The sequence below is a fragment of the Scyliorhinus canicula genome, chromosome 16 (genome assembly GCF_902713615.1).
Source record: "Scyliorhinus canicula chromosome 16, sScyCan1.1, whole genome shotgun sequence".
Taxonomy (NCBI): Eukaryota; Metazoa; Chordata; class Chondrichthyes; order Carcharhiniformes; family Scyliorhinidae; genus Scyliorhinus; species Scyliorhinus canicula.
The window spans coordinates 9,563,413-9,586,389 of record NC_052161.1 but is presented as its reverse complement, the minus strand read 5'-3'; the positions used below and the strand labels follow the sequence as shown (position 1 = coordinate 9,586,389).

Below are 22,977 nucleotides of genomic sequence, written 5' to 3'. Positions count from 1 at the left end.
ATCAACCCTTTAAGATATAAATAACATCATGGGGCTTGGGAGTGTTGTAATCAGAGCGTGGAGCAATTCATTCCTATCTTCCTTAAAGGCCGGGCAGAAAAATATCCCCAAAACATAGAATTTGTGACTAGCCCAACTGCGCCTTGCACAGGGGACATTTAAAATGAAGGGGAGGGCACTTTTAAAAATAAGCGCCCCTACTTGCACAGGTCCAACAGTGCGCTACAAACTCCAGTCAATCTCACAAACCACTTACAGCTGGGACAATTATTCCCGACTGCACACACACACACACACACACACACACACACAGGCTCGGGCGACAGGTGTGTTAGTCTATCAACTTCCACAGTGAGCCAAGTCCAAAAGCAGATAAGTAAAATAAAAAGCCCAAGAACCTCACCCTTAACAGGCTGGATTTCAAAATCTTATTTTTTTTTTTAATATACAAAACCTTCACTCACAAACGAAGTGCAGCTGGCCTTGCCCTGGCCACCTTGGGGAACAAGTTACAAGTCAGGCTCAGTGTATTGATCATGTGGTGAGCAGCAGCCACTCACTGCCGTGTCAGTGAACGACACATCACTCAGCACAGCTGACTCGAGGACAGCTAGTCAGGCAGTGACTCAGCAACTTCCATTCTCTGATCAGATGCCAAATCCCTTTGCCTCATTCTGCAAAGGCACCAATGTTGACAGAATTACAAAACTTTACAGCATCACCACCGGACTATGGTCAGTGCTCAATGCCCCACATGTACATTCTCTTAACTTCATAAAAATGAAATGAAAATCGCTTATTGTCACAAGTAGGCTTAAAATAAAGTTACTGTGAAAAGCCCCTCTTAACCCTACTTCATACAATCCAATCCCCCCCTTCCTCCTTCGTATACTCATTTTCCATCTGGGGGACACGGTGGTGTAGTTGTAATGTCACTGGACTAGTAATCCAGAGGCCCAGGCTAATGTTCTGGGGACACAGGTTCAAATCACACCACAGGAATTTGGATTGGATTGGATTGGATTTGTTTATTGTCACGTGTACCGAGGTACAGTGAAAAGTATTTTTCTGCAAGCAGCTCAACAGATCATTCAGTACATGGGAAGAAAAGGGAATTAAACTAAATTCAAGAAAATACATAATAGGGCAACACAAGATATACAATGTAACTACATAAGCATTGGCATCGGATGAAGCATACAGGGTGTAGTGTTAATGAGGTCAGTCAATAAGAGGGTCATTTAGGAGTCTGGTGACAGTGGGGAAGAAGCTGTTTTTGAGTCTGTTCGTGCGTGTTCTCAGACTTCTGTATCTCCTGCCCGATGGAAGAAGTTGGAAAAGTGAGTCAGCTGGGTGGGGGGGGGGGGGGGGGGGGGGGGGATATCCTTGATTATGCTGCCCGCTTTCACCAGGCAGCGGGAGATGTAGATGGAGTCAATGGATGGGAGGCAGGTTCGTGTGATGGACTGGGCGGTATTCACGACTCTCTTGAAGTTCCTTGCGGTCCTGGGCCAAGCAGTTGCCATACCAGGCTGTGATGCAGCCAGATAGGATGCTTTCTATAGTGCATCTGTAAAGGTTGGTAAGGGTTAATGTGGACATGCCGAATTTCCTTAGTTTCCTGTGGACGTTTAGGCGCTGTTGTGCTTTCTTGGTGGTAGCGTTGACGTGAGTGGACAGATTTCTGGTGATGTGCACCCCTAGGAATTTGAAACTTCCTTTGAAACTTGAAATGAAGAATTTAAATTCAATCAATAAATCTGGAATTGAAAGCTAGTGGCTGGCTCAATAATGGGGACCATAACACCATCAAATATCGTGAAAACCCATCTGGTTCACTTATTCCCTTTCGGGAAGGAAATCTGCCATCCTTACCTGGTCTGGCCTACAGGCGACTCCACACTCCCTACAGCAATGTAATACTGCACTCTGAAATAGGCAAGCCATTCAGCAATTAGGGATGGGCAATGAATGCTGGCCCAACCAGAGAGAGAGAGAGAGAGAACAGTACAGCACAGAACAGGCCCTTCGGCCCTCGATGTTGTGCCGAGCAATGATCACCCTACTTAAACCCACGTAACCCGTATACCCGTAACCCAACAATCCCCCCATTAACCTTACACTACGGGCAATTTAGCATGGCCAATCCACCTAACCTGCACATCTTTGGACTGTGGGAGGAAACCGGAGCACCCGGAGGAAACCCACGCACACACGGGGAGGACGTGCAGACTCCACACAGACAGTGACCCAGCCGGGAATCGAACCTAGGAACCAGCGAAGACAACATCCCAGGAAAGAAAATAAAGGACATTTTCAAAACCCTTCTCCCTCATGCATTTATCTCACTTCCCCTTAAACGCAAATTCAACCTTCTCACCACTTTCTGGATAAAGAAATTTTACCGGATCACCTTATAGTTACAATCTTTTTTGAAAAAATGTTTTTATTATAAGGTATACAACCAAAACCAGAAAGAAAACAAACAGGAAATCACAAATAAATAACCAACACCCTCCCTGCCGTTACCCACCCACCCATTCTGCCTCCCTTTTTAACCCCAAAGTACCCCACCCTCCCTCCTCCTGCCGACTTCTTAACTATCCTTGAAGAAGTTGATAAACAGTTTCCTTCCCCGGACAAACCCCTCCACAGTCCCTCTCAAGGTGAGCTTGATTTTATTCCAGCCCAAGGAATTCCGCGAGGTTGCTCACCCACACCCCCAGTTTCGGCAGCCCCGGGTCCCTCCATTCCAACAGGATCCGTCTCCGGGCTACCAGCGAGGCAACGGCCAAAACATCGGCCTCTCTCACACCCTGGACGCCCGGGTCTTCCCACACTCCAGAAATCACCATTCTGGACTCGGGACCACCTTCACTCTCAGCACCTCAGACCTCACGTCAGCGAACACCCCTCCAGTGTCCCTCGAGCTTTGGACAGGCCCAAAACATGTGGACATGGTTCACGGGCCCACCTGCACACTGCTCACACCTATCCTCCACCCCCTCAAAAAAACCTACTCATCCTGGCCACCTTCATTTGTGTCCTGTGGACTATATTAAATTGAATGAGGCTAAGCCTAGCGCACAAAGAGGATGCATTCACTCTCCTCAGATCCCCCTCCTCAGAGCCTCCTCCAACTTAACATCTCCTATTGGGGCGCCTCCCATAATCTATTAATTATTTGTAGATCTCCATCACCCTGCCCTCACCAATCTCTATTTTCAACGCCACCTTGTCCTGCAACCCCGGGGGTGGCCATGTCTGGACAGGACGGCATCCTTTTCCTCACATAGCTCGGCATCTGTAAATACCGGAACCCATTCCCGCTGGGCAGGTCATACACATCTACCAGTCCCTCCCACAAATAGGTCTCCTAACCACTCAACTCCCACCCACCACCCCCCCGGAATCCCAGGTCCAGGTCCAGCCCCCCCCCCCCCCCCCCCCAGAACAAACCTGTAATTGCTGCAAATCGGAGCCCAAACCTTCCAGCCTCAGGTGCCGACGCCATTGTCCCCACACCCCCAGGGCCACCGTCACCACCACTGGACTTGCGGAGTACTTGGCCGGCAAGAATGGCAGAAGCGCCGTCAACAGTGCCCTAAGCTAGCGCCCTTACAGCTTCCTCCATCTGCCACCACACGGATCCCTCCCCCCGCTATCCACTTCCTGACCATGACTATATTTGCTCCCCAGTAGTAGTTCAACAAATTTGGCAAGGCCAGCCCCCCCCCCCACCCGCCATCGTTCCCTCTCCAGCAGCACCTCCTTCACCCGCGGGGCTTTCCCTGCCCACACAAACCCCGAGATCAGTGCAGTAAACTTCCTAAAGAAGGCCTTTGGATTAAAAATCGCAAGGTTCTGGAACAGGAATAGAAACCTCGGGAGCATCGTCATCTTTACGGTCTGCACCTGCCCCGCCAACAACGACAGCCGGAGCACGTCCCACCAGATTGAATTGACGTAACTGCTCCCATCCCCGTGCCACCTGGATTCTCAGTACCCAAAACCCATCCCCTCTACCAGGCGAGGGGGCAGCTCGCTCAAACTCCTCGCCTGGATCGGGAAGCTCTCACATCTTATAATTATATTCTCCAACTTTAGACTCCCCAATGATGCTCCATTGCAACACGCAGAGTTTCCTCAGCTGTGATGGGGCATCATTGGACGCTTTCAAGATCAGCCGAGGGGTAAAGCAGGTGGCAGGGTACCAACTCTCTTTGGCACACATGTCTGAGTGATGCTAGTCTACACTTTCAGGTGACCCAAATGAGGGTACCTACCTGCATGCCAGGGCTGACGGCAAGCACGCGCTCCCAAGACCAAATGTGTGTAATGTCCTGGTCTGGGAGTTTGTTGAGGATGGTACGCTGGCAACTCCATATTGAAGCTCACATGCAACAGTTTCTAAGATAGGCCTGCAAGACGTTTTGACCGACAATGTGTGTCTATAAGACTGCGTCATGGAACAGGGTGCAGAGACTCCATCTTCCATCAACATTGACAACCTCACTCTGGAGGTCGTCGACAAGCTTTACATATCTTAGAATCACCAATAAAAGCTGTCCCTTGATGCTGAACCCAGCTCCAGGATTATCCAACACTGCAGCTGTCATGCCGAAGTTCAGAAGTCGAATGCGGTCCATAAGCCAAAAATACACAGCTCTGAGGCACGGACAACTTGTGCAAGCCAAGAAAAGCTTCCCACCTTTTCCTGGGGAGACAGAGTGCCAAGGATGGAAGCACACCAGTGTGCAGGTATCCCCAGCATATTTGCCCACTCGTGGGTCAAACAGCAACTCCTGGGTCATGTAAACGCAATGGCTGACAACCGCACCCTCAAAGACATATCAGTGAGCTTGCCACCAGCACAAGACCAACAGGTCGCCCACATCTTCAATGCAAGATTGCATGCAAGCGGGATGAGAGTCGATGTACAGGAATTCCTTGCTACTGGCCGAAACACCTGGAGACGAGCAGTCGGGATGTGGAAAAGGAGAGGTCAAAATAAATGACGAGATGGGAGTCTGCACATCCTCCCCGTGTGTGCTTGGGTTTCCTCCGGGTGCTCCGGTTTCCTCCCACAGTCCAAAGATGTGCAGGTTAGGTGGATTGGCCATGATAAATTGCCCTTAGTGTCCAAAATTGCCCTTTGTGTTGGATGGGGTTACTGGGTTATGGGGATAGGGTGGAGGTGTTGACCTTGGGTAGGGTGCTCTTTCCAAGAGCCAGTGCAGACTCGATGGGCCGAATGGCCTCCTTCTGTACTGTAAATTCTATGATAATCTATGAAAAGGGAGCCAGCTTGAAAAAAAAAATCAGTCGACTTTGGGTCAACGCTGCCCATCTGGGTCAGCGGTGGAAGGGACCAGGGACCGACACTCATCAATCTGCCTCTACAGCCACAACAGATCATTTTCAATACAGAGTCACATCCACACGGGGCATGGTCCATCACATCCAGAGACAGGCAGCTGGACTTCCCAATCTTCCAAATCACAACAAACACTCTCCAAAATACCTGGAAAATTGAAGTATTTTTGTCCCTCCCCTCCCATCACCCACTGTCTGATTTTAATCGCCTGGGCTCTATCCAGTAACCAGGGGTCCCCCACTCCTCAGCATCATATGAGGACCGATCTGTCACGCCCAGAAAGGTGGAGTCTGCACTCCATTCATAGAATTCACAGTACAGGAGGCCGCCATTCGGCCCATCTAGTCTGCACCGGCCCATGTAAAGTCCCCCCCCCCCTTCTAAGCCCACTCCTCCACCCTATCCCCGTAACCCCATCTAACCTTTTTTTTGGACTAAGGGCAATTTAGCGCTGCCAATCCACCCTAACCTGCACATCTTTGGACTGTGGGAGGAAACCGGAGGAGCACCTGGAGGAAACCCACGCACACACGGGGAGAACGTGCAGACTCTGCACAGACAGTGACCCAGCCGTGAATCGAACCTGGGTCCCTGGAGCTGACACGGAATTGTGCTAACCACTAGGCTACCGTGCTGCCATTGGCACAGTGTCCCACAATTGATTTTTTGTGAATGATTTTTTGCGAATAATATTTTGCGAATAATGTTGCCCAGTTGCTTTTGACTGATAGCCTGAAGCAGCCATTCAACCTGAGATGTTGGGCGGGGTGGGTAACTAGAAATCCCAATCACGTGTGGGAACATGGCCAAATCCCTGGACAATTAAAAGACTGGAACCTGTCCTCACAATGACATGTCAGTGCAGTACTGAGGGAGTGCTACACCATCAACGGTGCTATTGTTTGGACAAGACCTGACACCAGCTTGATGGGAAAGATCCCACAGCAGCACTGCCAGGAAGAGCAAGCAGAGAGTTTCTCGGCCAGCATTCTCTATCAACATCAATGAAACAGATTATCTGGTCACTGCAACCTCGTGGGATCTCGCTGTGTGCAAATTGGCTGCTGCATTTCCTACATTCCAACAGCGACTACATTGCTAAAGATCCTGGAAAGTGCTTTGGAGGGGGTGGTGCTCTGCCAATCAAAGAGTTTTCCCCTCTGTCGGTTCCTCACGGCAATAAAATTAAGCCAGCTCAGACCAGGGGTTGGAGCTCGGGGTTGGTTTAGTATTGCACCTTTACTGCAGATTACCTGATTTAGCAAGAATGCTCCAAGCTCTACCATTTGGTTCGACAGTGGACAGGGCTCATTATTTAAAAACAATCCCCCAGCAATATACTTCACTGAGCCCTGGCAAATCATTAAACTCACACAGGCTGCACCAGTAAGTGACACTCATCCACCCACACAGTAGAGCAGCTAAGGAGGATACAGTGTGCAAGCCACAGCACCAAGTATAATGATCAGCTGCAAACAACCAAAGCTCCCATCAAAAGCAAAAGACAGACAGGTTTGCATTTATATCAGATGTTTCGCAACCAATGGACATGACAAAGGGCTTTACAGCCAATGAGAAGTGTAGTCACGGTTGTAAATGTCGGAGAAGTGGCAGCCAATTTGCACACAGATAGCAATTTGCTAATTTCCAGATAATTGTGGTGTTGATCAAGGATAAATATTGGCTAGAATACCAGGGATTACTCTGCCGCAATTCTTGGAAATAATACCGTCAGATCGATTACATCCACCCAAGCAAGTACACGCGGCCTCAGTTAGTGTCACACACGAGATGCCATCTCAATGTGGTATTGAGGACACTGATGTCTGCTCCTTCAGCACTGCACAGGAGCCCTGGCCTGGAATTTTGTGCTCAAGTCTTATGAGCAGTATTGAACCTGTAACCTCATGACTCAGAGGCTAGAGAGCTACCGTTGAACCATGGCTGGCCCACAAAAAAAGGAGAAGTAGCCGGCAAGTCATCGAAAGAGACAGTGACCCCTAAGCCACAAGGTCAACAACAAAAGCCGCAGAAAAGAGGAGCGGAGTCCAGCACTCGGACACCCAGGGCAGAAGAGGGACACCCAGGGAATATGTTAAGAAATATGTATGTAACCCCAATCTGCGGCAACCACCGATTTGCCCCGGGGAACATACCCCCTATCGAATGTGGAGGAGGGCAGGGATTGTGAGGACGGGGGATCTGTTCCTGGAAGGGAGCTTTCCGAGCAGGAGGGTGCTGGAGGAGAAGTTCGGGCTGGCGAGAGGGAACGACTTTAGATATTTACAGGTACGGGATTTTGTACGCAGACTGGTGCCGTCCTTCCCACGTCTCCCACCGAAGGGGAGGCAGGGCAGGGTAGTTTCTAGGGGAGAGGTGGGAGAGGGTAGAGTCTCAGATGTCTAGAAGGAGCTAATGGGAGCTGAGGATACGCAGATCGAGGGCCTGAAGCTTAAGTGGGAAGAGGAGCTTTGGGGTGGGGGGGCAGGGGGAAGAAGAGAGCGAGAGCGAGAGAGAGAGCGAGAGAGAGAGCGAGAGAGAGAGCGAGAGAGAGAGAGCGAGAGAGAGAGCGAGAGCGAGAGAGAGAGATACAGAGAGAAATATGGAGGACAGTGTTTGGGCAGAAGCCCTGAGCAGAGCAAACACGGCCGCAACATGCGCCAGGTTCAGCCTGATCCAGTTTAAGGTCGTGCACCGGGCCCACATGACGGTGGCCCGGATTAGCATATTCTTCGGGCTGGAGGACAAGTGTGCTAGATGCGCCGGAGGGCCGGCTAACCATGTACGTATGTTCTGGTCGTGCCCTAAACTCAGGGGGTATTGGCAGGGATTCGCAGATGTCATGTCCCGGGTATTGAAAACTGGGGTGGTAATGAGCCCGGGGGTGGCAATCTTTGGCGTTTTGGAGGACCCGGGAGTCCAGGAGGAGAGAGAGGCCGATGTTCTGGCCTTTGCTACCCTGGTAGCCCGGCGACGAATACCGTTAGCATGGAGGGACTCAAAGCCCCCGAGGGCTGAGGTATGGCTATCGGACATGGCGAGCTTTCTTGGCCTGGAGAAAGTCAAGTTCGCCTGGAGAGGTTCGCTACTAGGGATCGCCCGAAGGTGGCAGCCATTTATTGACATATTTGCAGAGGAGTAAGCGTCAGTCAGGGGAGAGGGGTATCTTGACTTCTTTTTTTTGTACTGTACAATGTCACTTTTTCTGTATGCCTAAAATACCTCAGTAAAATTGTTTGCTAAAAAAATGAAATATGTATGTAAATACCAGATACATCATCCGTTAAAAAGTATCATTCTGTAAAACCAATAAAAACATTAAAGATACAGTGGCCAAGCTGAAGCAATAGCATCAAATAAAAGCAAAATTCTGCAGATACTAGAAATCCGAAATCAAAACAGAAATGCTAGAAAACCTCAGCGGGTCTGGCAGCATCGGTAGAGAGAGGAGCAGAGTTGAGAGATTGTATGAGTCTTTGCAGATGACAACACGTGAACCCGGTTTCTCTCTCCACTGATGATGCTACCAGGCCGGCTGAGGTTATCCCAGCATTATCGATAGCAATGCTAACATGTATGTTAGGAACGGTCAGGAGGAATAGTGCCGGGATGTTGAAGAATTCCTCAGAGCAGGTGCTGGATACGGCAAGGGCTCAAAATGGCTGCTCTGTGTCAATGCTCAGTTATTAATAATGCACTGTATAGTTCACGTTAAACTTTTCAATGTCAAAGTGGATGAAGGCCGTCGTACCGGAGGGAATCGCCAATCAGAACAAGCTGCGGGTCCTCATTACTTTCATCTGGGGGTGCCAAAAGGAAGAGAAGCCAACGCCTCTTGCCCCTGGTTCATACATCAAACCTCTCGCCAAGGCCTGCGATTGTTTCCATGCAGGGAGAATGGTCATAAAGGGCAACAGGAACTTGTATTAATACAATGCCTTGAACGTTCCAAAAGGTGTGTCATAGGAGTGAGATCAACAAATCTGACAGTGAAACAACTTGGTTTTAAGGAGTGTCTTAAAGGGAGAGAGAGAGAGAGGTGGTGCCAATTGAGAGGAAACATATACAGGTAGAGAGCATTGAATTGGTAATTACTTGAACTAGAAAGAGAACTTATTGACACAAGAGGTGTGATCCAAGCCAGAGACAGACACACACACCTGTTGTGATTCATTCTGTGAATAAATCTATACTGAGTAAAAACTGGTTCTGCTTTCCTCCTTCACTGTCTCGCTGTCAGGAGTGTAACGAGAGAGATCGAGGGAGGCAGAGAGGTTTACAGTGGGGATTCCAGAGCATACGAGCCCAGGCAGCTGAAGGCAAGGCTGCCAATGGTGGAGGGATTAACATCAGAGATGCACAAGAGGATCAAACTGCAGAAGGAGATATCTGGAGGGTTGTGGAGCTGGAAGAGACAGGAAGGGATGAGGCCATGGACGGCTTTGAAAATAAGGATGATGAGAAATTGAAAACAGAGACTTGGCCAGATCAGCAGCCATTAGAGAGCAGTGCGCAGAGAGACAATGGGTGAATGGGACATGGTACAAGGAAGGATACGGGCAGAAGGATAGGACAATCGCATCAATCACACTGTTCACTGTCTACACTGCTGCTTACAAACAGGCTGCATACTGAGTTGCTACGATTAGATAGATAGAGAAATACAGCACAGAACAGGCCCTTCGGCCCACGATGTTGTGCCGAACTTTTGTCCTAGGTTAATCATAGAATATTGGACACGAAGGGCAATTTTTCATGGCCAATCCACCCAACCTGCACATCTTTGGACTGTGGGAGGAAACCGGAGCACCCGGAGGAAACCCACGCACACACGGGGAGGATGCGCAGACTCCACACAGACAGTGACCCAAGTCGAAATCGAACTTGGGATCCTGGAGCTGTAAAGCAATTGTGCTATCCACAATGCTACCGTGCTGCCCTTAAGAAGAAGTTAATCTACAAAGAAGAAGTTAATCTACAACAATTTAAAAATGCATTGCTTGGGTAATTCAATATGCAACAAAAAGCAATCCCCCTTGCACAAGACCTTGCTTCGGCCTCATCATGTGTCCAGTTAAGACCATAAGATGGAGGGGCAGAGGTAGACCATTCGGCCCATCGAGTCTGCTCCACCATTCAGTGAGATCAAAATGGATCTGGTGATAATCCTGAACTCCACTTTCCCGCCTATCCCCTTCCAGATTAAACACCTCAGCCTTGAACATACTTGACGGCCCAGCCTCTACAGCTCCCTGCGGTAAAGAATTGCACAGATTCGCTACCCTCTGAATTTTGCTTTACTCATACGAAGGGGCCTTGGGTAAAGGGTCAGAGGAAAGGCATTAAATTTCTACCCAACGCCTCTGGTGACTACTGCAATCTTAGTGACTGGCCTCACAAGGAAGCTTAAAATAATGAGGTACTAGACTGGAAAATCATAACAATGTGTAACTGGTTACTTTAGACCGACAAATTGTTCGGGTAGATCCAATAGATATGTAGCCGTGTTAGAAACAGGTTTGCCTCCAACATCTATTAGATTGGCATGACGGGGGGCAGTCCTTGCATTTTAAAACCATGGGCGCAATCCAAAGGCCATGCTGGGCCCACAAAGCAGCACACCGTGGGGCAGGGCGGCCGATAAAAGCTGGGAGACCCCACTCCCAGGATCTGCCCGGCTTGGAATGCCTCGCGATTTAACGCAATCTCGCGAGACATTGCGATGCAAAGCCTGCCCATTGTGGGCCGGTTCACATTTTAGCAAATCTGCATTTAGAACAAGGCAGCTAGTCTCACTTTAATGTGCCAATTCCCGAGGTAACCACTGCGTGGGATCTATGCCCTCTGCCTCAGGGTCCTTGGGTCAGCGCCATTCAGCGCTGGCACCCACAAGCGGGGATCAGAAGGAATGGCAATCGTCGGGGCCTCCCAGGGGATCGGAGGCCGCCAGCTGCATAGGGCAGGGGGCTACCCTGGCACCACCAGCCTGGCAGCCTGGCACCCTGGCAGTGTCATCTGGATGCCAGCCTGGCACTGGCAAGAGCACTTCCAAGGTAGCAGGTTGGCACTGCCAATGTGTCAAGCTGGCATTTTCTGGGCTGCTCTGTGCTGGGACTGGGGACCCTCCCATAGTGCATTGGTGCGTGGTTGGGGGGGGGGGGGGGGGGCAATCTCTCACCGCACAGAGTTCCGCCAAGCAGAGCTCCTTTGTGTAGAAAATGGGGCTATGTGCAGCCTTGGCCGTGCGTTCCTCGCCGAGGCCTCTTATTTAACGTGGGTGGCGTTGTATAACCGTGTTTCTTGCCACTGCAAGCACCGGGAAACACGCGGCCAAACAAGCTCCCTATAGGACTTTGTTCCCTTTTCATAGAATTTACAGTGCAGAAGGAGGCCGTTCAGCCCATCGAGTCTGCACCGGCTCTTGGAAAGAGCACCCTACCCAAGGTCAACACCTCCACCCTATCCCCATAACCCAGTAACCCCACCCAACACTAAGGGCAATTTTGGACACTAAAGGGCAATTTATCATGGCCAATCCACCTAACTTGCACATCTTTGGACTGTGGGAGGAAACCGGAGCACCCGGAGGAAACCCACGCACACACGGGGAGGATGTGCAGACTCCGCACAGACAGTGACCCAAGCCGGAATCGAACCTGGGACCCTGGAGCTGTGAAGCAGTTGTGCTGTCCACAATGCTACTGTGCTGCCCAGTCGAATCGTGCCCCAGGTCTTAAACTGTTGTACGATTGACGTGGTTATTTAATTTTGGAAGGTATATTCGCTGAAACTTGCTTTTCTACAGTGCCCTTTGTCATAATATCCACTCATGTATATAATAAGGTGCAGACAGGACGACCAGTAAGCACACAAGAAAGTGCAGCCAATCACCAGACAGGACACTACCACTATAAAGCCAGAGGGCACTAGGTTTCCCGCTCTCTCTGGACCCAGCCACTGAGACAGTCAGAGTCCATGAGCTAGCCAGTGCAAACACCATGCGGTAGCTAGTAAGTCTGGTCAGGCTAGTACCAGGTCTCCAGTCAGTTCAGTATAGAGTCGACCCACAGCTGAACATGTATATTAGTTCTATCGTAGAATAAAACAGTGTTGGATTTTCTCCAGCGTTAGACGTCTGCTTCTAGCGTCCCTGCATCAAGTGCAGTCCACATCGAACCAACCTGCCTAACACATCACCCTTCAAAGTCATTTCTCAAATCTAGTTTTGATTACATAGAATTTACAGTGCAGAAGGAGGCCATTCGGCCCATTGAGTCTGCACCGGCTCTTGGAAAGAGCACCCCACCCCCTATCCAAGGTCAACACCTCCACCCTACCCCCATCACCCAGTAACCCCACCCAACACAAAGGGCAATTTTGGATACTAAGGGCAATTTTTCATGGCCAATCCACCTAACCCGCACATCTTTGGACTGTGGGAGGAAACCGGAGCACCCGGAGGAAACCCACGCACACACGGGGAGGATGTGCAGACTCCGCACAGACAGTGACCCAAGCCGGAATCGAACCTGGGACCCTGGAGCTGTGAAGCGATTGTGCTATCCACAAGGCTACCGTGCTGCCCTGTGTTCAGTTACCACTGAAACGTGGAATCCACAGCATCCAGTTTGCACAGAAGAGGATTCCAATGACCCGATCATCTGTCTTTAGTACGAGCCGAGAAATAAATAGTAGCCAGGGCACTGGGGGGTAATTCCCCTGCTCTTCTTCAAAATAACACCACAAATAAATCTACCGGGAACAAACGAGGAATGTCTCAAGCAAACGATGGCACCTCCCAACAGAGCAGAACTCCCTCAGTTCTGCATGGGAGCATCAGTCTAGATTTTATGCTCAAGTTCCTGGAGAGGGACTGAACCCACAATCTCTGGCTCCGGAGGAGAGTGTGCTTCCAGCCGAGCCGCAGCTGACCTGGCTATTCACCTTGGGAAGTCGGAATCCAGTTCACCAATTCATTAAGGCCATCAAGAGAAAGACGAGGGAGGTTCAAGGAAGAACCCAACAAATTTTCAAAGGCATTAAAGGGAACAGCTCCAGCACATCATTTCTTAAGGGAATTAGTGAGAGATTGAATCCATTTAATACTTGAGGGACAACAGCCGTTATATAGATGAGTCGGTATTGGAATCTGCCGCATTACTTATTGCTGTTATTTACCAATTACATTAAGACATAAACATGGTGAGGTTGTTTGTGTTGGGAAATTAAATTCTTTCTGCTCCAGATGTGGTGTGCCAGCCTCAAGTACACCCTGGTAACGGTGCTGAACTCTAAACTCTGTCCTCAGTCCTAGTACTGCACACCCATTGCAATAAACAACCATTTGCAATTCTATCATACCCAGGGTTACATCGTAAAACATCTAATGAGAGACGGTAAAAATTTGCCAGTGGCATCCAAAATTTTGAGGAATTTAGTTCGAGTAAATAGGTTCCATTGTTTGAACATAACTAGAGGGCATAGATTTAAAATACTTGCAGAAAGCTGGAACACACTGACTGAACGGATGGAGAGAAAGTAAGAGAGAGACGTGTGAGAGAGTCTGAGTGCGAGAGTGAGATTAAACTGGTATAAATCTTTCGTTGGGCTTCAGCTGGAGTATTGCACCCCGTTCTGTGCACCACACTTTCAGAAAGATGTGAAAGCAATGGAGAGGGCGCAGAAAAAATTGAGGAGAATGGTTTGGGTCGGGGGGGGAAATGAGGAACTTCAATGACGTAGACAGACTGGGAAAGTTGGGACTATTTTCCTAGAAGAAGTGTTCAAAATAGGGTTCTGGGCAACGTAGACATTGAGAAATGGCTCCATTCTTTGGAAGGATGGATTGAGGGTCAGAGTTCACAGATTCAGGGTAATTGGCAAAAAGAATCAATGGAGACAGGAGGAAAACCTTTTCACTCAGTGAATACCCTGCCTGACAGAGCAGTGTAGGCATGTTTAATGGAGGTTTTCATGAGGAAATTGGATCATTATCTGAAAGGGAAGAATGTGCCGGGTTACGGGGAGAAGGGGGGGGTGGGGGAAATGGTATCAGATGCACTGCTCAAGAAAGCTGGCACAGACAAATGGCCTGCGTTGTAACAATTGGAGGGAAAAAAGTATCAAAAGCCTCCTTGGCAACAAAAGTGGCAAGCAACCAGAGTGGCCACAAAGAACCTTTAATTGGCCAGAACGAGGAAACAAATAGTCCAAAATCAGAGGGTGGGGACGATTGTGGAGTTAAACTGTTGGAAAGCAATCGGGGAATTTGCAGCTCTGGAATATACAATGACATTAATCGGCAACAACTTATATTTATACAGCTACTTTGAGGTGGTAAAATTGCCCAAGACACTTCAGAAAATTTGGCAACTGATCGAAAAAGGTGATGGGTTAAGGGCACAGCGTATTTACACAGATGCCGAGTTGCGTTTTGTGTGGCTCTCGTTGCAACGGCTTGGCAACTCTGTGGCAACTCTGAGCTGAGCTCAACCAATACCCTGGGCATGCCCCATGTGGGAGGACAGGCAAGCTCAGACCAAATTAGATTGCAATAGTTGTGATTGACTGCAATCCCCAACCAGCTTACGCTTTAATGCAGCACTGACGATTCCCCGCCATGTGGGTGCAAGAGTTTAATGAATGTGACCCACATTATAGCAGCATCTCTACCGGGGCAGATTGAATCAAGCCATTTTTCTGGACGTCGGGTTCTGGATGAATAAGCTTTCTCGTGCCTTGTTTGCCGATTGGTGTCAGGACCTGCATAGTGCACTTTTAAAAAATACTATTGATCACAAAGCATTGTGCCCCGTGATATCAAACAAACAGCAATTTATCTTTACTGGATGTCAACCAAGCAGCTCCATTGCTAAGAGTAGAATTATGCACCTCAGGGTCTTCTACTAAAAATTACATCCTCTGAAGGCACTGCCAATTGCAGGAGGATAGAGGCAGGATATCACAGATGCCCCCTGAGTCACCACCTTCAGTGTGACCCTGGATGTTAATTATCATCCTCATGTTTAAATACAGACTGGGCCTGATTGCTTCCCATCTGTCGGTCACCTCCTTTTGCCCTCCCACTGCCACCCTCCCAACTCTCTTTTCCCCTCCGCCCGACTCGGTTCTCATGCTCATCCCCTCCACACTGTGGCAGGCAGCAGGACCCAGTTTAGGTGGCTGGAATTGGCCTCCCTGGCAACAGGTCAGGGAGATGGCGCTCCCAGCAGGCATAGGCCATCCTATTGAGTTTCCTTCCTCAACACCGCCCCCCCCCCCCCCCCCCACCCACCCACCCCAACCCCCACTTCCCTAAATCCCAGCACAGTGGCTGCAAAATCCATTTCTTAAATGCAACTTTTGATCACCAAAACAGAACCCTCGGCTGTGACCTGCTGATGATCTTTTCATACTGGGCGGCCTCTACGATTGGCCCTTTAGCTCAAGAGGGCATTTAACTGCCCACCTCCACACTAATCAAGGAGGCAGCTCTGTGGAAGCCACCACGAGTGGGCTCAGGATGTGAAAACGGTCCCAACTGCTGTTTCCCACGCCCAAAGGGGAACACCTGCTCCAAAACCCCCCCAAAGACAGTTGGAACCAGGATTCTTATTTCCCCGTTCTGAATCAGAACACGACCCAGCACCATTTAGAGTTCGTCAAAAATCTCATACTGAACCCGAAATCACGAGAACAAAAGGCAAATTCCCGTTAGAAATTCTGCTGAATAACTGGGCTAGGGCGTTCACTTCCAAGCTTGCCCCTCCATTCACTTAGATCATGGCTATTCTGTCCCTCAACTCCATATCCCTTGATACCCCAAAATTATATCTACAATCAGCTGTGAAAGTTCTCTTGTTGACAGAGGAGCTGGGGCTGGGGTAGAGAAATGTTCAGGTTTTTGTGAGAAGGAGGGCTTGCCGATTTCTCTTGGGCCTGGTTCTAATTTCAGAATTGTGTCCCCTCGTTCGCGATCCCCCCTCCCCGCCCCACCACCAAAGGAAATGATTCCTTTGCACCTGCCCTCATTTTCAAATTGCGGCTGCAATGCAGAGCCTTATAGATAGGGTTGGCAGGGTCGGCACCCTGGCAGAGTGGTCAGCACTGCTGCCGCACAGCGCCAGGGACCCGGGTTCAATTCCGGCCTCGGGTAACTGCCTGTGTGGAGTCTGCACTTTCTCCCCGTGTCTGGGTGGGTTTCCTCCCACAATCTAAAGATTTGGAGGTTAGGTGGATTGGCTATGCTAAAATTGCTCCTTAGTGTCCAAAGATCAGCAGGTTAGGTTGGCTTACACGGTTGTGGGGATTGGGCAGGGGAATGGGCCTCGGTAGGGTCTTTTGGGAGGGTCAATGCAGACTCGATGGGCCGAATGGCCTCCTTCTGCACTGTAGTGGTGATTTTATGGAAAAATGGCTCTCAGTGAGTAGCCCCCAATATTAATCTCTTTCTTCCCATGTTTCAGTGTCGTATTAGTTCCTTCTCCGCCGCCACCTTAATTTTAAAATTCTCCAAGCTCTGGAATATTCTCTCTCTGCCTCCATCCGTTAATAGTGTTAATTGCAACCCAGATCGTTGACCAAACCTTTGGTCGCCTATCCTTATCTGTCTCAGTGTGAGCCCATGTGTGGTAGCCCTCCTCTGAAGTTTTTTCGTGAGATGTGGGCTTCACTGGCAACGCCAGCATTTATTGCCCATCCCAAACTACCTTGGAGAAGGTGGTGGTGAACTGCCTTCTTTAACCGCTGCAGTCCATGTGGGTGTAGGTCCACCCACAGTTCTGTTACGGAGGGAGTTCCAGGGTTTTGACCCAGCGACAGTGAAAGGAACAGCGATATATTTCCAAGTCAGGGTGGTGTGACAACTGGAGGGGGACGTGCAGGGGGGTGGTGTTCCCATACATCTGCTGTCCTTGTCCTTCCAACATGACGAGGTCACGAGTTTGAAAGGGTTGCCTTGGGCGATTTATTATGTTAGCAGTATTATTGGAATATAGAGCAAATGCAAGTTGTGAAAATCTGCACAAGACAGGGACACAGGTGGGAGGTACGTTTTATAGATAAAAATACGCAAGTCTCCAGTTTATAATTTTGCCATTTCTACTTGGGCCACAAATATTAAAACTATCCTCTGGTAACCCTCGTGACACAGCTGTGAATGACACATCCCTTCTGCAGCACATTGCTAGCTAGACACCATATGTTGCATAAATTATTCACACGCACATTATCCAACAGCAACAATCTAGTTTCATCTAACCTTTTCACATCGAGGTTCCAGTTCATAGAATTTACAGTGCAGAAGGAGGCCATGCGGCCCATCGAGTCTGCACCGGCTCTTGGAAAGAGCACCCTACCCAAGGTCAACACCTCCACCCTATCCCCATAACCCAATAACCCCACCCAACACGAAGGGCAATTTTGGACACTAAGGGCAATTTAGCATGGCCAATCCACCCTAACCTGCACATCTTTGGACTGTGGGAGGAAACCGGAGCACCTGGAGGAAACCCACGCACACACGGGGAGGATGTGCAGACTCCGCACAGTGACCCAAGCCGGAATCGTACCTGGGACCCTGGAGCTCTGAAGCAATTATGCTATCCACAATGCTACCGTGCTGCCCCAGTTCTACGAAGCCTTCATCTACAGCAAAAACCTTATTATCCTCTTTTAAACATGTCCCCATGTTCGAATGGCCAGCACTATTCTAACACCAACTGAGTCAATTAAAGGCTGTTCAGTGCTCCTGCCGGCTTCAAACTTTTAAGTGACCACGAACCTACTGGACTGTGTAAAAACCCGACTGGTCACTCATGTTCTTTCTGGGAGGAAATCTGCCATCCTTACCGGATCTGGTCTACAAGGACTCCAGACCCACAGCAATGTGGTTGACTCTTGGCTTCCCTCTGGAATAGCCAGCAAGCCACTCAGTTGAATTTAAGAAGATCCCTCATGATTGGGCGATTTATAACTCCCTTGCTAGTTCTACTTAACTCGATACATCTGTGATAGCATGGATGGATAATTGGTTTATTGAAAAACGATGTTGAATTGTGGTGATACAAATAAAGCAAGTGATCCTAACTAATAACATAATTATAGACTATGAAAGTATAATAACAGAATTGCACAATGATGATCAATCCAGTCTATAAATAATGACAATACATTGCAAACATAGGCCTCCCTAATTTGCAGACTAGAAATGAAAGGTACTGCACTCTGCATTTTGTGTTGAAGTTCATAGATCAGGTGTTGTCAGGAGCTTCTGAAATTCTCAACTATTTCCGAGTTTTATAAATTCGGAAATTGGGCTGTGTTGCTCTATGTCATTCCCTATCTTATTTGCAAATGGTGTCCTTCCTCCTTCATTCCACAGATCATTTACTTTTGTGTAGTTGTGGCGCGAGATAGTGGATTTCCTGCAAGGTCCAGGCAGAGCTGTATGTGTGTTTCAGCAAGGGAGCACTTATTCAGTTGTTCTGTTGTATGTGGAGAGTCAAGCCGTCTGCTACCATAACAAAAGTACAGCACAGACAAAAGGCCATTCAGATCAATTGGTCCCTGTCCATCTTTACGCTCTGCATGAGCTTCCTCCATCTCACCCTATCAACGTAACCTATTCCTTTCTCCTTAATGTGTTTGTCCAGCTTCCCCTTAAATGTATCTGCGTTATTTACCTGAATACTCCTTGCAGCGAGTTCCACATTCTGAGCACTCTCTGGGTAACAAAGTTTCTCCTGGAATTCCTTATTTGATTTATCAGCAATTATCTTCTATATGCGTCATGATCACTGGGGTTTCCAGGAACTCTCCTTCATTGCCGTCAGGAGACATTCCAAAGAATTTCCCAAAATCTTGGAATTGGTCAAGGGAGTTTACCAAAAAAAAAGAAAATTGTTTTTTTGCTTCAATCTCTCAGGCATTGGCATGGCTGCTGGACGGGTGGGGGAAAAACATGATGTTCAGATGCACCTCGATTGTATAAGACACAATAAAAGAGGCAGCTGAACATCAGTAATGTTCCAGGTACCGCGGCACAGTGGCATGGCATCACAGTGGTTAGCACTGTTGCTTCACAGCTCCAGGGTCCCAGGTTCAATTCCCGGCTTGGGTCACTGTCTGCGTGGAGGCTGCACGTTCTCCCCGTGTTTGCGTGGGTTACCTCCGGGAGCTCCGGTTTCCTCCCACAGTCCAAAGATGTTAGGTGGATTGGCCATGATAAATTGCCCCTTAGTGTCAAAAAGGTTAGATGGGGTTACGAGGATGGGGTGGAGGTGTGGGCTTAAGTGGGGTGCTCTTTCCAGGATCCGGTGCAGACTCGATGGGCCAAATGGCCTATGATTCTATGATAATATACACTGGTCCATCTCCCTTACCCATCCAATATCCCACACGACATAACTGGATGTGTTCTAACTAAAAGCGGTCGTGTGGCGCATAATAAGGTACAGCATCCCTACCTCTAAGCCAGAAGATCCTCAAGTCCCACCTCAGGACTTGGTCACGAAAGGTGTGTTCATAACGTGGCCAAACAGGGTGACAGAGTTTTTTCCACAGTGCTGAGAATGTGGAATATTCCAAGCATGAGTAATCCATAAAACAAAGGAGCAGAATTAGGCCAATCGAGTCTGCTCCGCCATTCAATCATGGCTGTTATTTTCTCATCCCCATTCTCCTGCCTTCTCCCCATAACCCCTGATCCCCTTATTAATCACGAACCTATCTATCTCTGTCTTAAAGACACTCGGTGATTTGGCCTCCACAGCCTTCTGCGGCAAAGAGTTCCACACATTCACCACCCTCTGGCTGAAGAAATTCCTCATCTCTGTTTTAAAGGATCGTCCCTTTAGTCTGAGATTGTGTCCTCTGGTTCTAGTTTTTCCTACAAGTGGAAACATCCTCTCCATGTCCACTCTACCCAAGCCTCGCAATATCCTGTAAGCTTCAATAAGATCCCCCCTCATCCTTCTAAACTCCAACGAGTACAGACCCAGAGCCCTCAACTGTTCCCGATAAGACAAGTTCTTCAGTCAGGGGTGAATAGTGCAAGCGCATTAAGAGGAGCCTAGATGAGTATAGGAGTGAGAAAGGAACAGAAGGCTTTGTTGTTAGGGTGCAGTGATGCAGGATGGGTGGAGGTTCATTTGGCGACTAAACGCCGATAAAGAGTAGAGTCACAGCCCTGTTTCTGTGCTGTAAATTCTACCTCATTTTGAAATCAAAGAACATTGACTCTTATTTTCTGAAGGGAACGTGTCCCGTTCCTTTTTCAACCCAATGTCGTTCCGCCTTTCATCACCCTTACTGACTCTGCTCCACGAGGTCATCCTTTTACTGAAAACAAAGTATGCCTCCTTCCCAGGCCATCTTCAATTTGAAATGATTAATCGCTCATGTCCCAGTTTTACGGGTCAAGCAACCAGAAAAAAAAACTCATCCATATCACATTCTCCCCGACCCACCATAAATCGAAAATGCTTCCACCAAACTATCCCCCTGCTCTTCCTCTTTCAGGGTAAACTAAGTTCAAACGTCAGCTCTTACTGCTGATGTTTTGAACGAATGGGAAAGTCCCACTTGTCCTGTTTGCAAACAGGATGTCACCGAGATTGGTTCCCTCAAACGCCTCTCCTCCCCAGGTCACTGATAACCAACAACATCCCCCCCCCCAGGGAATGAGTCAGATTCTGAGCCCTGAGCTTCACCAATGAGAGAAAGCTGGCCACCACAACAAGGGAATACCAGGTAATCCTATAACCTTTGGCGCTGTGTAAATGGATACAGCAGCGTTGAATTCTCTCTCTCCCTCCCATCGATACGTAAGTGTGTGTGTGGGAGCCGGGGTGTTATTTTTAAAGATCAAATCTATTTATATTTTTAAATAATACATAAAAGGCCACAAGGGCTTTACACTGGAATACTTTCTGCACTGACTTGAGCACCGACTGTAATTCTATGACCATGAATTACGCCAGTTGGATTGGATTTCCTTTGATGCAATGATGATGGGCAGTTGCATTCAGAGATCCAGTGGGTGCACTAGTCTGGGAGTTACAGAACCGTAGGCTCAGAGTTTGTGGGCTCCAGTCCCACCAGAGAAAGCAGAGAGTTTGATTTCAATAAGACGGGCAAGCTGCAGACTGGCGGCAGAGGAACCGAACAGGAAGAGCCATTAACTACTGCTGCTTTGGGGAAGGGAGGCTGCCACTTTAACCTGGTACAGCCGAACATGCAATGAGTCCACAATCTACAGCTGGCGCTTGGGGCCTTCTGGAGCGGCCTAGCGAATCTCTCGAATCACTCAAATTGTATCAGGAGGCAATACAAACAAGATTAGCCATGTCACCTACATCTGCAAGCAGATTGTTTTGTTTTTAAAAATGGTTTATTCTTAATTGTTCAAACTAAATTAAACAGAAACTGAGCTCATTGACCAGATATATTAAAAATGCTGCAAGGCTGCACAATGGCACAGTGGGTGAGCCCTGCGGTCTCACGGCGCCGAGGTCCCAGGTTCGATCCCGGCTCTGGGCCACTGTCCATGTGGAGTTTGCACATTCTCCCCGTGATTGCATGGGTTTCACCCCCACAACCCAAAGATGTGCAGGGTAGGTGGATTGGCCACGCTAAATTGCCCCTTAATTGGAAAAAATTAATTGGGTACTTTAAATTTATAAAAAAAAGAAATAAATGCTGCATAGTTTCTAAGACCAGAAATAAGGAGACTTGGCAAGCCTGTTGTACTGAATAGGCTATTCAGAGTCTGTCAGGACACTGGATCATTCATGTTGAGTTTGGTCTCAAGAGCTGGCCACAACAGAAGAGCAACCAAACATACGTGCTCTGCTGCTCAGCAATTCAAAGGTCATAAACTTTGAACTCTGACTTTGGGCCTCCATCGGCGATGTGGGGGCTGGGGTGGGTTAAACGTTACAGGTCAGCAGTTTAAAACACCCAATGCTGGCTGCACGGTAGCACAAGTGGATAGCACTGTGGCTTCACATCACCAGGGTCCCAGGTTCGATTCCCCGCTGGGTCACTGTCTGTGCGGAGTCTGCACGTTCTCCCCGTGTCTGCGAGGGTTTCATCCGGGTGCTCCGGTTTCCTCCCACAGACCAAAGACGAGCAGGTTAGGTGGATTGGCCATGCTAAATTACCCTTAGTGACCCTAAAAAAGGTTAGATGGGGTTATTGGATTACGGGGATAGGGTGGAAGAGAGGGCTTAAGTGGGTCGGTGCAGACTCGATGGGCCGAATGGCCTCCTTCTGCACTGTAAGTTCTATGGTGGCTGGCATGGAACAGGGAGAGAGCTTACTGCGCCAGGCTGGCAAAATATCCGTCAGTAGCAGCCTCTGGTACCAGTGCTATTTCATCACCTAGTTACCACCATTGCCACTGGGAAAATCATGGCTGCAGCTGAACCATTTAATACCAGATCTCTGACTGGCATTAGGAATGGCAGCACTCCAATAGAATGGCAGGGCACCTATTGCATATAGAGCGCAGACCAACGAGGAAGGCCGCCCAGATTAAGCCAAGATCATACTCCCAATGCACGAATCAATCAGAATATTCAGTACCGCCCCTACTGCAG

General features: G+C 48.8%; 1 protein-coding gene across 5 annotated transcripts in view; it reads right to left on the bottom strand.

Annotated features, from left to right (window-relative positions):
- The window catches only part of LOC119979737 (CREB3 regulatory factor-like), a 131,225-nt gene that overhangs the window by 74,994 nt on the left and 33,254 nt on the right, over positions 1-22,977 (bottom strand). The window contains exon 1 of one of the 5 annotated variants that reach the window (XM_038822327.1): positions 9,129-9,250. The exons of the other annotated variants lie outside the window; for them this stretch is intronic. The gene's annotated coding sequence lies outside the window, so the exon portion shown is untranslated. Of the gene's footprint in view, positions 1-9,128; positions 9,251-22,977 lie in introns of those variants that run through there. 5 annotated transcript variants of the gene reach the window in all.